At 46.5% G+C, this 18,480-nt stretch overlaps 1 protein-coding gene across 2 annotated transcripts in view; it reads left to right on the top strand.

Annotated features, from left to right (window-relative positions):
- Positions 1-6,958: 6,958 nt before the first annotated feature.
- The window catches only part of LOC119177102 (uncharacterized), a 39,497-nt gene continuing 27,975 nt past the window's right edge, over positions 6,959-18,480 (top strand). The window contains exon 1 of one of the 2 annotated variants that reach the window (XM_037428488.2): positions 6,959-7,090. The gene's annotated coding sequence lies outside the window, so the exon portion shown is untranslated. The remainder of the gene's footprint in view (positions 7,091-18,480) is intronic. The other variant, XM_075878105.1, reaches the window with a different exon arrangement.

Here is an 18,480-nt window from a genome sequence, read left to right as displayed (position 1 = left end):
CCCATATCCATTTCCTCTTCTTGATTTCAACTATGATATCCATAACCCCCGTTTGCTCTCTCATCCACTCTGCTCTCTGCTTTTCTCTTAAGGTTACACCTACCATATTTCTTTTCATTGCTCGCTGCGTCGTCCTCAATTTAAGCTGAACCCTCTTTGTAAGTCTACAGGTTGCTGCTCCATAGCTAAGTATCGGCAAGATGCAGCTGTTATATACCTTCCTCTTTTCTTCTTAAGGGATAGTCGCAATCTACCTGTCATAATTTGAGAGTGCTTGCCAGATGTGCTCCACCCCACACTTAATTTTCTAGTTACTTAAACCTCGTGATTCGGCTCCGTGGTTATTACCCGCCCCAGGTAGACATAGTCTTTTACAACTTGAAGTGCACTATTACCTATCTCAAAACGCTGCTCTCTTCCAAGGTTGTTGTACATTACTTTCGTTTTCTGCAGATTGATTTTTAGACCCACCTTTCTGCTCTCAATATCTAACTCCGTAATCATGAGTTGCAATTCTTTTCTGACTTACTCAGCAATGTGATGCCATCGGCGAAGCGCAGGTTACTAAGGTACTTTCCATTAACTCTTATGCCTACCTGTTCCCATTCTAGGCCTCTGGAAACCTCCTGTAAGCACACGGTAAATAGCACTGGGGAGATTGTATCCCCCTGCCTTACACGCTTTTTGATTGGTATTCTGTTGCTTTCTTCATGAAGCAATACGGTAGCAGTTGATCCCCTGTAGATTTCTTCCCGAACGTTTATATATACTTCATCGACGTCCTGATTCCACAGGGTCTGCATGACTGCTGACATTTCTACTGAATCAAACGCCTTCTCGTATTCTATGAAGGCTATGTATAGTGGTTGGCTATATTCTGAGCATTTCTCTCTTACCGGACTGATAGTATGATTGTGGTCGATTGTTGAGTAGCCTGTTCGAAATTCTGATTGTTCCTTTGGTTGAATAATTTCTAATATTTTCTTAACTCTGTTAGCAATTACCTTTGTAAATAGCTTGTATAATACGGAGAGCAAGCTGATCGGTCTGTAATTCTTCAAGTCTTTGTCATCTCTTTTCTTACGTATTAAGATGATGTTATCATTCTTCCAAGACGCTGGTACTCTTCCCGTCAGGAGGCACCTCGTAAACAGGGTAAACACCTTATGCTATAGTACTCTTATCGCCCAACACTCAGGCTGGCTAATCCCGTTAATAACGTCAACGGACCATCATCCTGACCAACGCCTCCTCTTTTTTTTATATAAATGCCAGCCAGATGCGCCCAATCCAGCCGTTCACCATCCTCTCATGTAGCCTCTTCCGTGCTCTCACACATCGCCTAGCCTTCGCGTGTAATTTGCTGTCAAGGGGAGGGAGCCTCTTCATGCATAGCCTCACGACTGAAATCATGCGAAGTAATTTTTCTTTCAAATACGTACAGATCCGTGGGGCAGTGTCTTGCATTCCTCCTGTGCATTATGTTGGCGGTCACGCTGGATCTATAAAAAGATGGCATTTTGAGATAAGGCGTCGCCTTTCGTAGCGCTATGCAGGCCACCAATGGGCAAGCGTCACTGCAACGGTACTGCCAGGCGTCGCGCCGTCATGTGGGGGTGGCGTTGCTTTGAGCCACAAAAAAAAGAGTAGCGCGAAAGAACAAATCTGATAGACATACGATATTGTGGTGGGAAACAGGTCTATCGCATCTCTGGGGGAAAGCGCTCGGAAGCACGTGTGACGCATGCAGCGTGACCCCTCATGCAGCGTCACATCACGACCATTCCCTGAACGAAGGTGGACCGACGGCTCACGTTGATAAGCGCGCTTTTGCACTGGCATTGGAAGAAATAAAAGAAGTGTTTTCTGCAATGGCCAAGTGCGAAAAATCCGAACAGCATTGGCATCGGTAAAGGCGTCATTCAGCGATTACTCCGAGCGGCTGAGAACATCCTTCCAAATCTGCACTTGTTGCCAATAGAGGCATCTTCGTGAGTTTCGTCTGCACAGAGCCTTTACTGTGCCACAATGTACTGCACGAAAAGCGCACGGCAACACGAAATAGAGAAATAGGACAGACAAGCGCAGACTATCACCTGAAGCTTTATTGCAAGGTCGACGCAATATATGAAAGAAAAGATAAAAGGCCAGGGAGGGAAAAGGGAAGATAAAAATGCACAATCAGCCAAATCAACAAAATGTAGGCACATCAGGAGTATCACACACGTCATAAAAAACGTAGAGAGATCAACTCCTTATCGTGTATGGCCATAGAGGGAACACTGACGCATGACTCAGAAATCTTGTGAATATGCGCAGCCTCAGTAGGTTCGTGCACTCTTTGGTTTTTATGCCGAAAGAACACAGTAGGATCATCAAAGTGCGGCACGCAGCCGCATTTCCTACAGTAGGCTGCTAGACGAAAGTCGAAGTAGCCTTTCAGGGAATAAAAAAGTTCTCAAAGTCTAACATTTAGACAGAGACCTGTCTGAGCCACGTATAAACGATTTCGTGACAAGGGCATGGAGTAGGCAACACCGGTGATGCACTGGAGGTTACATAATTATAAATATGTCTAACATTGCATGTATCTTGCTGGACATATATCTGATTCACGACTCGTCTATCTAATTTGGCACATAAAGTGTATAACTCTTTCCTGGCAGAAATAACCGCTCGGACGCCACATTTTGATGCCACCTTTTTTAGGCGGTGAGTAAAACCGTGAACATATGGAAGACAGCTAATTTCTTATGCTTTGATCGCCTTCTCATCCAAGTTGCAACCAACGCCAGGGCCTCCTTTTATTTTCTTAACTTTTTGCAGACCTTTACCAATACATACCGTGGGAAGCCTGCTTGTCTAAGCTTTTAGACCTACCCAGCAAAACATTTTTCAACCAAATGAGTGCAGGATTTCTTCAGCGCAGAGCTAAAACAAAAGAGGGCAATCGCATTTTTACAAACTTGCCCAACTAGCCATTCTTCTTTTACTGTGAATTTACTTGTGGTTTGTGGTATTGTGTCATACCTACAATAGTTCAAATTTCTTTATATTTTTGCTTTTTACGCTTAACCATTCCGAGCGCTTCCGACGGCCAAAGTGCTTGTTTGTACTTACGACTGCGTATGTCCTTCATGCAGTTCTTAGCGCGACACTCCGTCGTTCTAGACATCAGAGTTCAGCGCTGCATAACGCCAGAAATGTTCAAACGGCCTGACCACGCCGTTGATTTTGAGCAGTGAAGGCCTTTCCAATAAAGTCGTTTAGAACAGCCAGGGAATCGCAAGAAGCAGTGATTGTGCGGCTTTGTTCTGCAACGTAAAGTACAATCGAAGTAGAATGACGTAGCTTTTTTATACAACCTAAGACTGTCGTTATACATACTGTTACATTTGGCCCCACCATTCGTCTGGGCAGACACCATTGTGCATAAGCCGGTCTACTGGGGAGGCTCTCAGCCCATTCGGCGTTCGGTCTGCCAGATGCTGTCGATGATTTCGACAATTACCCAGAGCATGCGGCAAGCAACGGCAAGTTCCTGTCTTTGAAATGCGGATCCTTTCGTCGTCCCTTCGAGCAGCAGTGGTGCCTGATGACCTCGGCGACTCATCTGGCGAGGGGGAAGCTGTTGTTACCGGCGCCAGAGCTGACGGGAGAGCGGCGCTTCTTTTAATCCTCAATCAAGTAGCTGACCGGCCGGCTGCCTATGCCCGCCAGGCATTGTACCTGCTAGCCGGAGGATAAAACGTCGTGTCGCCACGACGCCGTAAACCGTTCGAGAGAGAGCAACAAAGACAGCATCTTCCTTGGAAGAGACCGTGGCGGCCACCGCAAATCGCCCCGCTAATTGAGCGAACACATCGGCGGACACCTTGATGTATGCTGTCAGGAGCTTGAGACCTCTCGACTAGCGGCACACACACGACGAGGAAGAGCCCCGCTGGCGCCACCTTGCAGTGCAGTGATCACGACTCAATATTGGACGTTCACGTGGGCCGTGCATGCTCGTCCCCCTCACCTGTTGTGTGTGTGTGATTGGTGTTCCACTCGGAGAGGAAGAGCCCGACAGGGCTTAAAACGACACCGCAGAGTGCTGGACGGCGCTCTGAACCATGTAACGGTTCAACCACCAAGCTCGTGGTTTGTGAAACCACTAACCCTTCTTTGCTGTAAATACTTGTAAACAATGTAATAAACCTGTTTGTTTTTGTATCCTCTTCTTGTCAGCGTTCGTTTTCTCCACCCGGTTACACCACGCTACCACAAGAGACCAGGTAGACCCCATTCGCAACAACTGGTGGCAGCTGTGGGATGCCATCAGCGACCTTCCTTTCAACCTTAACAACACACACACACACACACACACACACACACACACACACACACACACACACACACACACACACGCACACACACACACACACACACACACACGCACGCACACACACACACACGCACGCACACACGCGCGCGCACACACACACACACAAACACACACACACACACACAGACACACACACACACACTCACTGTCTGTCTATAGCCAAGGAATAAAAATACAAGATTACATTAGAGGTAGGCGAGTGAAATCAGTTGTATATTGCTGACAGCCATCTTGCGCATTACAGATAATTTTGTTTGGTAATATAAATAAATATTTTTGTTATTTTATTTAATAAACGTAGTTGCTAAACACTACCTTAAGCGAAAGCGGGATTCGGAAAGTTTGGGAGTGTTTTCAAAAACCCCCCTTATAATGTTCGCCGTAATACCTCTCTCACACGTGGCAACTCAAGTGCACTTTGAGTGAGTGTACTTACGCTCACGAAGTGCCATTTAGGCGGTTTGCTGCTACGCGAGAAAGCGAAGTGTACTTTGGGAATGATGGTAGTGGCAATGGACGGATTTGTAGCACAACATAAATTTGTTATTTTTGCGCCTGTCTCATCTTCGGACCACGTTGTCTTTGTGGAGGTAGCACCTGTGGCACATGCCATCTTAAATGAATAGAAAACAACTAACCCACACACTTGCAAGTGTACCTGGAAGTAAACAACGTGACGGACGCAGCCATTGCTGTACATGCATGTGCTGCCGCATTTGCCTAGCGGACGTGGCCGCAAACAGCCCAACGGTGAAAATAGCGAGGTTATTGTTGCATTTTATTACTTGTTTATACATAACAATATCCATCATAACAAAAACAATAATTTAAACATACTGTGAGCGCCACTTGAGGCAACAGCGTCTTTCTGTACAAGCCACTGGTACCGAAACTACACACTTCGTCGCAGCCGTCACAGTGAAGTTAGGTTGGGGAACGCATTTGCCGGCAAGTGTACTTTGCAGCGAGTGCAACTGACACTCGCAGCGTAGTGTACTCGCTCAAAGTGCACTTAAGTTGCCACGTGTGACAGCGGTATAAAAAAAGTCTCACTCACGTGCAGTATATTCCTTTATAAACAATCACAGAAAGGCCACAAAATAAAATTTAAAAAATCACACCACACCCACGAGGTGAATGAAGACGAGTGAGGCAAAGCTGTCCGCCACCCATCCTCGTGCTAATATGAGTGCGCGTGCGTAAGACCAACGAGCAATTGAGAAACGTCAGTGCCTCGTCCACCGACGTCTGGAAGCTTGACATTGTTCAGAAGTACGAGGCCAGACCACCCGAAATGGACGTAAGCACGGACAGGCGGATGCACGGACGGACGCTTCGCACCATCATCGACTCCATGGATTTCCTGTGACACCATTTTTATGGACATGCAATGGAATTCAAGTGGGTACTACGACGACTACGATGACACGAGACGTACGACCCACGGTGTATGGAGCTTTACCCCTAAAAAGCGCGAGACCAGCGCATGCACTTGCCCCGACCATGCTGCTTTTAATCGTGGTGTGAGCGAACCAAATCAGCTGCGGCCACAACTCGCTGGTTCCATTGCAGTGGTAGGCCGAATTAGCCTGTGGTTGCTTGTCATGCGCCAGCGAGATGGCGCGCGTAAAGGTATAGGTTGTAGTGAAACAGCGATACTTACGCAACGGTAGGCCCTTTCATACAAACTTTGGCGGTGCAAAACATTTTTCACGCTCAAGCTTTGAGTAAGCGTTACCTTGGTGCGTTTTCAGTGCTTGTTCTTTTTCTAGCACGTGTATTTTTGTGGTTTGAATGTTCCAGAAAGATTAACTGCGCGTTACACGCCTGATTTATCGCACAGAGCCAATTTGTTGAAATGTTCTTGACGCGATGTCTCTGCGGCGACACACTCAGATGCATTCTGTTAAAACGCTGAATTCTGGACGTAAATGCATTTCACACAAAGCGCAATTCTTTGAATATTACTTTGTGCTTTTGAGCAATAGCACAAAACATGCTGAAAGCTCTTCGCCACGTTTTATATTTCAAATAGCTACACCTGAACCTGGCTAATGCGTCAAAGTCAGCATACGCTCGAAAACTCGGTGATCGCGTTGCCCTGCACTCGAACAATACGCTCAGGTCGCGGGTTCGCATCCCGGCTGCGGTGGCTGCATTTCCGATGAAGGCGGAAATGTTGTAGGCCCGTGTGCTCAGATTTGGGTGCACGTTAAAGAACCCCAGGTGGTCAAAATTTCCGGAGCCCTCCACTACGGCGTTTCTCATAATCATATGGGGGTTTTGGGACGTTAAACCCCACATATCAATCAATCAATCGAACAATACGCTAACTCCTGTGTTGTCAGTCATTAGTAAAGCAACAGCAATTGCAACGTTGACATTGAACTGTTCGGTAATTGAACGCACCAGATTCTACATCACCAAAGACAATACTGTCGCCTTTCGCGATCATTTCAGAATACGGGTCCTGCACTTTTTAGGGCACGGCTACATCTTCAGTTGCGCGCGCAGTCTACGAAGAAATGCGAGGGCAAGAGGGACGACTCGTATGCTTGGTTACGGTTTGCCCTGCTATGCGCGGATTCTTGCACAAGCGCCGAAGACATAATGACGTCATATCGAGATGACATATAATCGTTCTCCCGCTAACTTTTGCCTTTCGCTTGCCAGACAGCGGCGTTATGACGAGCAACACCACATGTGAGTACATGCTGTTTCAGGCTTAATTTTTCGGGCTCTCATGTCGCAACAGTAGCTCGGTAATGGCATATTTGTTCATTTAGTAAGTGGTTATTAATACACTGTGAGGTGCAGCGTTAATTCAGTGCCCTGTCTTCGGTGTAATTTAGATGTGGTAGTGTATATATGTAAAAACATAAAAAAACTGACACGAAGCTCCAAAAGTGCGCCTGCTGACTGTATGCTCAATGGTTGCCTTAATTTAGGTATTTTTATGGGGTGTGGAATCAGTCCTCTCGCGACGCCAATACAGCTGTGTCAGAACAAGGAACTTACGATACTGCTGATATTGTACCCTGCAGTGGCCCCTGCTTTCGTTTTGCCTTTATTTAGTGACGGGTCATCGAGTCAGGGAAACATAGTTTAACGGAAACTGGAATGCACATGTCTTGTACTCTTTCTTCGTTTTTCAACCTTGTCACTAGGCTGACGTTGAACTGTAGCCTGCCTGTCTGTAGTAATTTGAGACGGGGTTTCGCTTTTATACCAACCAGGGCGCGTGTGTGACTCGGCTGTTTGTGTATAGCAGACAAAATTTGAAATAAGAAATTCCGCTACACTTTCGCGCATACTGCTTCGAGCTTATTTGTGTCAGGTCCAGGCTAGTGCAGTATTTTGTGTAAGTGCTAGAATGAGAGCGTGAGAAATGACAGATCAAGAAATTGGGGCCTTGGCCGAAGTGATTTGTAGCTAAATATTCACAATTACGTGCCGTGCACGCCCACTGCAACCCAGTGCCCGCTGTTTGGACAAGACTTTTCCGCTAGAGCAGATTGCACGCTGGCTTTGTCCTAGTTCAGTGTTAAACTATGATACATTGTGTTTTAAGTCTTAAAACCACGATATGATTATGAAAGACACCTTAGTGGAGAACTCCGGAAATTTAGACGGTCTGGTGTTCAACATGCACTGAAATCGCACAGTACACGGGCCTCGGCCATTTGCCTCCAACGAAACGCGACCGTCGCTGCCGGGACCCGACCTTTGCGTCAGCAGCTGAGCACCGTATAGTCACGCATCTACCATAGTGGACCTGGTTCACTGTTGGGCCAGTATTTCATAGCATTGTTCGTACCGTTACTATGCCATTTCATGCATTTAGCGCTTAGCCAATCTTCAGAGCAACTGTCCGCAGACGTTTTCGAATACATGAGCCGGCCGTGAGCGATGTCTAGGACTGGTATAGAACGGAGCGTAACGCATCGCTGCGTAGTTTGTAATCTTTCACATTTTAAAGCAACGTTTTGCGCTTGTAATAGCGCAAAGCAATGGGGGAGCCTTTGTGTGACGGAGACGTTTAGACGCAACAAAATATGTGACCACACTGTCACACGCAGTGCTTCAGCATCTGGCTGATCGTTTCGCGCTGACAGGCTCACTGTAACTATAGACAGTACGCGTATTTTCACGTGGCTGAGACGGTGAAGAACGCAGCTGTCAAACTAAAAAAAAAAAAAGATCCTTATTGTGCGAGCCTGTGTCCAGTAAAACGAAGCGTCCTGCATTGAGATAGCGGCGGCCGACGATAATCGGCTAACCTCAGGAAATCAACTGATTGCGCGAGCGGTGGCACAACCACGCCCACTTTTGCTCTGCTGCTGTCCCGAAGGTCACCGGCTCGATCCCAGCCGCGGCGGTCGAATTTCAATGAAGGCGAAATGGTAGAGACCCAAGTGCTGTGTGATGTCAGCGTACGTTAAAGAACACGAGATGGTGCAAATTTCTTGAGCCCTCCACTACGGCGTCCCTCATAATCCAATCGTGGTTTCGGGACGTAAAACCCCCGTATGTTATGTAAAGCAGCACGGAGTACTATTGAATTCAAATGAAACTCCAACAGCGGCAAGCCTTCGCGATTGCGTAGTGCGTGCCATTCGCGTATCACCATAAGCAGGCACGCGTATAGAGGAGACCCACGCCGAGGGAGGCGCTGCGCAGCGTGGCGCTGTCAGTCAATGTGGGGAGAAAACTGGTTACTCGAGTGTTGGCCTCTCCGCTGTCCCATTCAACCTGCCTTGAAAACGCGTTGCTTTACTCGCACGCTGCACGCGTTCTGCACGTGTTTTTGAGTTGGGCGTCGCGCGCGGTTATGATGTATGCGCTCTCTCCGCATTTAATAGGATGCCGCAATTGAGGATTTTTTTCGTGGCAGCAATTTGGTAAAAGGGCAGCGAAGCAAGTTGTAGCAGACAACGCCGTCCTCGTCAGAGCGAAGTGCGTTTCGTAAGTGAAAGACGACGCTGTTTATGACGTTAGAGGTGAATAAAACTTTCTGTACGTTCATAATTATATACATGTTTTATTTGGTTTACTCTGTGTACTATGCACTATGTTTGTTCCTGGATGCATGGGTAAGGCCGCTTCTCGTGCTTTAGGTTAAGTGGTTCTTGCGCTGCGACTGCTATTAGTAGGGACACCTTAATTTACTAGCACCCACCCAAGTTATTGTGCGGTGTATACACAACACTTCAAAAATAAATGGTCTATTTGGGACTTATTTCTGACCCACAACAAAAATTGACATCTATCTCGCGTGTCTTTCCTTGCATTATCACCGTTCTCATCGCGGGTACTTTGAGTTCACGAACAGCGTGCGTACCATCATGATGAGCGCCCAGCTTTCAGAGAAACTTTTTTGTGTGTGTCTAATCTGCAGGGAAAGAGCGCATTGCTATAAAGGCATTTTATCTTGGTCACGTATCAAAAACGCATCGTGTTGTTCGGGCTGCCCCTGCACACTCAGTAACAACTAGTTTACTGTATCTGCCAACGGACGTGCAACAACAGCTAATGCATTTTTTTTTCTTTTTTTCATAGTTGTTCAAGCTTTTGGCAACCACACACTTCCGTCGGCGCTGCGTAGATTTAAAAATATATAACACATTACCAATACCACATGTGCACACAGCTTCAACTACTGCTTCCCCAACAATATTAAATAAAAGTAGCAGCATAAAATATTTCTTCACTATTTTTTAACAGCGCTCTAAAGACGGGCGTTGAAAATCTATACTTTTAAGATGGGGACGTGCATCTCCCAGTAACTCGATAGATTAGAGGAACGGTGACGCAGGAATTAACACACGTAATTTTGAATGCATTGTGCGCGTGCTAATGTTTATGAAAAAAATTGTTTACATACTTTTTTGGGCGCACTACTTTAATCCATTTCTGTCGTCTGCTTGTTTCGTACCATCGGTTTGGGAATCGGTAGAATTTCACTTGTGGAGTCAACCTCTTCGTGTTTGCATGGTTATTGTGACAGTTGACGACGCAGCGATGTCACCCCCTTTTTTGTTGTGGTGACATCACGCAATGAGGGACGTTTCACGTGCAGCGCGTGCTTCGCAAATGCGTGGAAGCCAAAGGGAGCGGAAGGGTCGGAAGACGCTACTGTTGTGCGCTTTTTTTGGCAGGGGAAAGGCAAGCGCTGGCGTCGCCGGGCAAACTTGAGCGGGTCTCCCCTATATGCGCAGAGCTGCCGAACAGGATGCGTGCGCCAGTCAATAGTGATAACTGGACGGTGTGCACTATACCATCACGGCCTTCAACTGTTCGGGTTTCATTTGACACTGCTAGTAGAGTGCGGTCCACTGTTAGGGGAAACACGCGAGCGCGCGGCCGGCGCTCCGCGGGGCGCCAACTGCTGGCGAGATCCGGAAACGCGGAGAATGCGCACAGAATCGCAAGGGTGGTTCGTGCCCTGCGTCGTCTGCTATAATTCCCCGCCCAAGCGCTGGGCGCGCGCTAACGCCATGCAATGTTTTAGTGGTCAGAAGGAAGAGCCGGCTATGATCGCTGCATCGGGAACCAATTTCCTTGTCTGTTATCAAAGGCGGCCGGCTTGTTAGAGCGTTGTGCAAAGCTTACGACTAACATTTTGGTGAGCATTGACAGTGACAGGCTACACAAGTGATGTGCTTCGTGATCGACTTCCCAGAATTTCGTGGCTGGGGGCGTAATTATTCTATGAACGAATTTTCAGTGGGGCCAGCTCTTAGATGCGGCATGGCCAGGGTACCTGCGGATGACAGGCTTCGAATAGTCAAGCTCTACATTAAAGAATAGTCGGCGTGTTGTCACTGCCGTGGTAAAGCGTGAATGAAGAGCGTGACGGTGCTCATGTTTTAGAAATTGTGAGATACCACAGCAAGAAACAACCTGGACCTTTTGTGTGCCTGCTGATTACTAGTGGATACTTGAATCGCTACGCAAAAAAATTGAATGCTCTCGTCAAGCACAGGGGCGGAAAGTATTTGCGCTTTTATGCGCGTGCACCACGTTTAGAAATCTCGCCACGCGTTCGCGTGTTTCCCCTAACAGTGGACAGTACTGCACGTGACATGCGTAAACTTAAATTGTGGTGCCATGGCAGTTCTTTTGCCGACTGCCTTATCGGTGACCACGGCAAAAAAAAAAGATTATGGAGCATCAAACAGCCCACGCCTGCTTTGTTTGCTTGAAGCGCGACTGTTTTCACTGCCCAATGTTTGTTTCTATGGGAACGTGATTATTGCTGCGGGAGCCATGGTGGGATCTCAAAGCGAGGAAAATTGATTTCTGCAGCGTTTCCAGCAGAGATCGAGGAGTGAAAAATACTGAGGTTGAGACTACTACAGAGAAAGAGGTAGCGAAAAAGAAATAGAAAAACGTTATAAACCTACAGGATAGAATTAAGATAGAAAGAAAAACAATTGAACGTAGAAAAGAGGTACAGACTAAAAAAACTGTGAGGGTAGCTATCTATAGTATAATTAGGCAGGGGAGACGGGTGAGAGGGTAAAATTTTAGCAAAGCAGTGCCAGCTATACGTGCTCAATAGGTAGGTCAGCTGGGATTCAGCCTTTCGTGGCGTCATGCAAACTGCAGTAATTTTTCTCCTTTCATACCAGGTTCTTTCTACAGACGCTACAGAATAATTGCATCAGGACACAAGAAACCAGTATTTTTGCCAACAAGATTAATATATCATTGCTGAAAGCGCATGAACGTCGACTGCTTGGACGATTAGTCGACGTTAGGATCTTGATAAGACCTTCACGGGGAACTTTTATGACAGATCAAGTGAGTCTGCCCCTGAGTCGGTAATAATTGTATCAAAAGGCACCACACATTTTGAGCATGAGACGTATTTCGCGATACTTATAGCGCCGAAATGGGGAGAATGGTCAGCCGTAGAGCATTTCTTTGACTTTCTGTGGCTCCTGTTACGTCGAGTGTTGCAGCCGACGCCTGAGTAAGCTTAGCAATGTACGACAACAGCCGAAGATTCTTAACGTTCTACCATTGGGTCCACAATTACTGGTGTTCATTGTTACATAAGAGGTAAAAGCTTTTTCTAACAATTAAACAACCTGGCCCACATGAAACTTCAAGATTAAAAAAAACTCTTTATTTTGGGCTCGAAGCTCGCTACAAACCCGCAAGTCATGAGTTTGCAACGTATTCCCATTCCGTTCATTCTGCCACGCGTATTTCTTGTTTCATTTTTATGTATTCAGGTTTCGCCCACAAAGAATTGTTAGCGACACTCGGCGCAGGCCACGTCGCTATGTTCTGGCAGCTTCGCCTGTCTTTGAGATTATTTTGTTTAGATTACGCGCAGAACGCGAAAGCTCAATCGAGAGACCATGCAAATCCCAGCGATAACGCTTCAGCGTGTGGTGTATAAAGGATGGCGCATTCCGGCGATGAGGAATTACCGATGACAAACGCTCTGTTCGCCGATATCCGTGCACAGCACGCATTGTTTGCTGTAATTGGACTTTCCGTTTCCCGGCCACAAGTACGGCCATATAAGGCATTACTTTGAAGACTACTGCGGCCCTCGTCCACGTCATGATCCCGTGACTATTCATGCTTCAGGTGGCGCAGTTACTCGTATCGTTTTTTTTTAAGTGTGAATACACTTTATAAGCGACCCCAAACCATCCACCGCCGTCGGCGGCATCCGCAGTCTTCTATGTTTAAAAGAAAGAGGACTTGGCGGGCCGCAGCGCGACGCTCTACCGAATAAGCCACGGACGCGACGGTGATATCGGTGTCAGTAACGCGCCTGATATCTTTAACGCTGCTGCGCGCGTCCCCCTCCCCCTTCGCTCGCTCGACCGCTCTTTTCGCTCATAGCATCACCCCGTGCATTCGCACTTAACCATGTTCACCCTCGGGGAAATGCTTGGGAGTTTTTTTGCTGGAGAACTTCTGCAACATTCTAAGCCACATTTTAAAAAAAAAACCTGGTGGTGAATTTTTAGTTTGTAATAGAGGCGAAGCATTTCTTAGCGAACTTCGGCTACTTTGAGGTTATCTGTCTGTCTGTCTGTGTATATTCTAAGTGCTCTCGCAATCAACCCCTTCGCGTGAACGAAATGCGGTTATGTAATACAGGAGATAGACACTTAGTAACTACCCAGGAACGATGAGAACACACATGGGTAACTATAACGCGTGAGCGTTAAAAACCTGACACATCGACAGCATTGACTCCCCAAATGGAAAGAATAAACGTTAGGGTCCAACTAGGAATCGAGCCCAAGCATTCTGCGCGGCAATCAAGCATTATACCACCGAGCCACGCCAGGTCTCAGAACTACTTTTCAAATGGACCGTAATGTTCGTGAAACATCAATTGTGGTTATAGTGCTCGCTATCCAATTGAATAAACATTACATATGTACTCCTATAATACAGCCGTCAGGTCGCCTTCACGTCAACGGTAGGTAGGTGCCAAGCACTGAAGTTTATTTAGCATTGTCGAGGGCTACCATCCTCACGAGCACCTGCGCTTCATATCGGCTTATCGCAAAGAACTGGTTATATAACACATCTGCCGTTCCTAATCTCTAAGCGTGCAATATTTACACAAGGGTAGCTTCTGAGGCTTGCTGGTATTGCATTTTGAAATGCATTTTTCTACTGCGTAGGGGAAAAGTTTTTGAAAGAAGCTAGATGCCTTATCCGACTCTCTGAAACGTTCCTTTGCCCGCTAAGAAAATGTATTTGTTTCAAAAAACATTGACACTTTTAGTCATTTCATGACGCCTCGCTGACCAAAAAATTACAACCCGTTCACCTTTCTACGGCGTACTTCTCAAATTACGTGAGAACTGCCGTTTTTTTATATTGCAAGTTTTCTCGCATGTTTACGCGTTGTCGAGATGTGCGTTGAATACCAGTCATGGTCACGTCAGGGGCACCATAAACAGAAGAGTCCGTCAACGCTTCTTGAAATATACCGCTATTTGATCGAATATGTGCATTGTTTCTTTATGCCTAATGCTAGCAGCTGTGTTAAAACGAGGACAGATTTCTTAAAGCAAAAAAAAAAAAGAGCATTAAGTTTCGCCATGAAAAGTAGAACGCTATAGTGACATCTTGTCCCTACTGCAAACTTCACACTTCGTGCGTGAAACCTGTTCGAATTTTATATGCATGCAGTCATTTGCCTTAAGGGAACAGGCGCAACGATGTGTGGGTTTTGGGCGACCAGCTTTAAATCGTGAAGTCATTGTGATAATCACAAGTTTTGACGCCCAATGGTAATGAACGCTTGTACCGCGCATTCTTACTGTAATAATTCGTGCGGCGTTGAGAAGCATGCATACAAAACACAAGTGTTTGTAAACCATAAAAGTTACTTTTGTGTGCTCAGATTTGGGTGCACGTTAAAGAACCCCAGGCGGTCGAAATTTCCGGAGCCCTCCACTACGGCGTCTCTCATAATCATGTGGTGGTTTTGTGACGTTAAACCCCACAAATCAATCAATCAATCAATAAAAGTTACTTTCACGGCATTTCCAAGCAGATGTAGTTATTTTCGTTATATTCGCAAGCGTACAGGTGGCTGCGTGGCAGAACAACCGCTTGCCACGCAGTCAACCAGGGTTCGATCCCAATTCGGGCACAGAATTTTTTCATGTATTGCATCTTTCTGAATTTTTTGGTAACCCACAAGATTATTATTCGCCCGCAACCAGTGATGCCGACACCAGAATTTCTGTGAAACGAGCTCTTTAACACTTTCGCGTAAAAAATAGGCAGCCATGGACAAGCTGTAGCAACTATCCAAGTACATCTTTATTTCAAAGAAAAGGTCATGTGGAGGGCCGTAAAATAACTTCAAACAAAGGCTGTGTCTTTTTGTATTTTCCAGTTTTGCGTAATGGTGTTTGATGTTGCGCCACGTTATCTTGTTTATGTATGCTCCAATACACCCTGCGTTGCACTTTGTACTAAACTTAAACACACTGCAATAATGTTTTGTAATTATGCATTGGGCCCAAAGGACTGTTTGGCTATTATTTAAAACCCCTACAGAAGTAATTCATTATTATTGTTCAGGATGCTCACCCACAGATCGTGATCAAATACAGGTGGCGGCGGCTGCATTTTCGATGAAGGCGAAAATACTGTTGGGCTGTGTGCTCAGATTTGGGTGCGCTGCAAAGAACTTCAGGTGGTCGAAATTTCCGGAGCCTTCCACTACAGAGTCTAATAGATATATGGTGGTTTTAGGACATGAAACTCCACATATAAATAAATCAATATTGTTAGGGAAAATACGTGCTATCGCCCAGTTCACCAGGACAGTAGCATCCATGGTTATTGCACCCCCCCCCCCCCCTCATACCGGAACGTAACATCTGGTTAACCTCCCTGGCTTCCTTTTTACGCCTTTCTTTCTGTTCGAGCGTAAAAGGCTCGCGGCAAGGTTAGCTGGGCAGATGCGTTTCCTAGCTACATTCCGCGAGGGCTGCTTTACTTTATACTTAACGTTGTCACAACATTTGTGCACCATGTTTAAGTTTTCACTGAGAGTATAGTCTAACAATCACTTGCTTGCGTTTGACGCTCAGCATGCCCTAGTCGGTGAACTACCTAAGTGTGCCCATCAGCACGCAGTGTAAAAGTAGCGTTCTTTTTATATATATATATATATATATATATATATATATATATATATATATATATATATATATATATATATATATATATATATATATATATATATATAGGTACGCACCAAGGGCCGTAGAAAGTAAGACAGGAACATCGGGGCAGAAAGACATGAGGGTGTATCTTCAAACGAAGCGCTAACCACACTTCTTCGTTCTCTCTGTACTTTTCAGCTCGCTAGGGCTTGCCGGCTCCCAACTCAAGGTGGAATTATTCCCCCTCCCATTAGAGCATCAACTCCATGCTCATACACAAGCGGAAAGCAGGGCCGATAAGGAAAAAAAAGGAGAAACGATATTTATAGTGCACAGGGAATATGCAGGTGCAAAAGAAGTCTGAGGTTGGTCATCAGAAAGAAAAAAAAAACATTAACACAGTTCGTTCGAGACCCAACGATTAACGTAAGAAAAGAATGCTTGCTACCCGGGCACAACAAGGCGAGTATGACCACGTAGAATGGGGTTTCAGGCAGGCGACATGCCCAGCCGCGCTGGTCTAGTGGCTAAAGTACTCTGCTGCTGACCCGCACGTCGCGAGTTCAAATCCCGGCTGCGACGGCTGCATTTTCGATGAAGGCGGAGATGTTGTAGGCCCGTGTGCTTAGATTTGGGTGCACGGTAAAGAACCCCAGGTGGTCGAAATTTCCGGAGCCCTCCACTACGGCCTCTCATAATCATATGGTGGTTTTGGGACGTTAAACCCCACATATCAATCATCAATCAGGCGGGCGACATGCACAACCTCTGTTCGTGGTGAGTGGCACTGCGTTGTTGCCGAGCCTCCGTCTGGAATAACTCCAGTTAACCTCGTTCAACCGCCGTAATATTTTATAGGGTCCGAAGTACTTGCTCAGGAGTTTCTCGCTCAGACCTCGCCGTCTAACAGGAGTCCAAACCCACACTTGGTCACGAGGTTGCTAGGTGACTAGTCGATGGTGGATATTGTGCCTTCGGGAGTCTTCACATTGCTGCGATCTTATGTGCACGCGAGGTAATTGACGTGCTTCCTCTGCATGCTGAATGTAATCGTCGACATCAGGAGTTAGTAGCTCGTGCAGGTTGATGTCACAAGGAATCATTGCGTCTAGCATGGTTTGCACGTCTAGACCGTAAACGAGGCAGAAGGATGCGAGCCTTGTCGTTTCCTGGGTTGCGGCAGTGATGATCTCGTTCCACGTTTTATGCTGCACATCCACGTACATAGAAATCATGTCCGCCAGCGTTTTGTTTAGCCTTTCTGTTAAGCCGTTACTCAGGGGGGGGGGGGGTGCGGTTGTCTTGCGGTGGTTCGTGTAACTGAGCTTGAAGATGTCGTCCAACAGTTTTGCCGTAAACACTGTCCCTCGGTCAGTGATGATGACTGACGAGGCTCCGTGACGAAGCAAAATGTGGTGCATAAAAAACTGGGTGACTTCCGATGCTGTACCACGTGGCAATGGCTTCGTCTCAGCGAAACGCGTCAAGCTATCAGTGGTGACGATGATCCACTTGTTTCCGGAGTGAGACAAAGAAAACAGTACAAGAATATCCATTCCAACTTGGTCAAATGGCGTACGTTGTGGGTCGTTGGGTTGCAAGAGGCCTGCAGGCTTTACAGGTGGTGACTTTCGACGCTGACATTCGCGACATCCTTTCACGTAGCGTATGACACAAGCTGCGAGTTTTGACCAGAAATATAGCTGTCGTACCCTGTCGAGCGTCCGTGGGTATCCCAGATGGCTGGATGTCGGCTCATCGTAGCAGGCTAATAGGATGTCATCACGAAGGTCTTGAAAGACTAAAAGATAAGATCTGCTGCCAACACAAATTTTTTTCTGTATAATATGCCGTGTCGTAAGCAAAATGACGGGAACGTACGGGAAAGTGGACAAGGAAGAGACGCGGTGCTGCCTTCTAAATGATCGATGATGGGCCTTAACTCGTGGTCCGCTCGTTGCTTACGCAGAAGGTCCACCCCACTGAGAGTACTCAGGAAGGCACTGTCGTCTTCTATAGCTGTATGGTCGTATTCCATATGTGCTAGTGATAGCGTGTCGGCGTCTTCAGGCTTTATACCCGACTTGTATACGATTGTGACATCGAACTGCTGAAGTCGCAGACTCAATCGTGCTAATCGCCCCGAGGGGTCTCGGAGATTAGCTAACCAACATAAAGCGTGGTGATCAGTTAAAACTCTAAATGGACGCCCATAGCGATAAGGCCTGAACTTTGTAATCGCCCATATTACCGCGAGACATTCCTTCTCTCACATCGAATAGTTGGTTTCGGCACGTGAAGTGCAGCTCGCGTAGGCAATCACACGTTCAGTCCCATCTTGTTGTCAGTGTCGGAGCACAGCCGCTCCATGTGCGTGTCTGTCCTTTTGTGTCCGAACAGTCTTTAAGGCAGTGTTTATAG

This window comes from Rhipicephalus microplus, chromosome X, assembly GCF_043290135.1.
Source record: "Rhipicephalus microplus isolate Deutch F79 chromosome X, USDA_Rmic, whole genome shotgun sequence".
Lineage (NCBI taxonomy): Eukaryota > Metazoa > Arthropoda > Arachnida > Ixodida > Ixodidae > Rhipicephalus > Rhipicephalus microplus.
The sequence above is the reverse complement of the archived record's forward strand: the minus strand, read 5'-3'. Positions and strand labels throughout refer to the sequence as shown.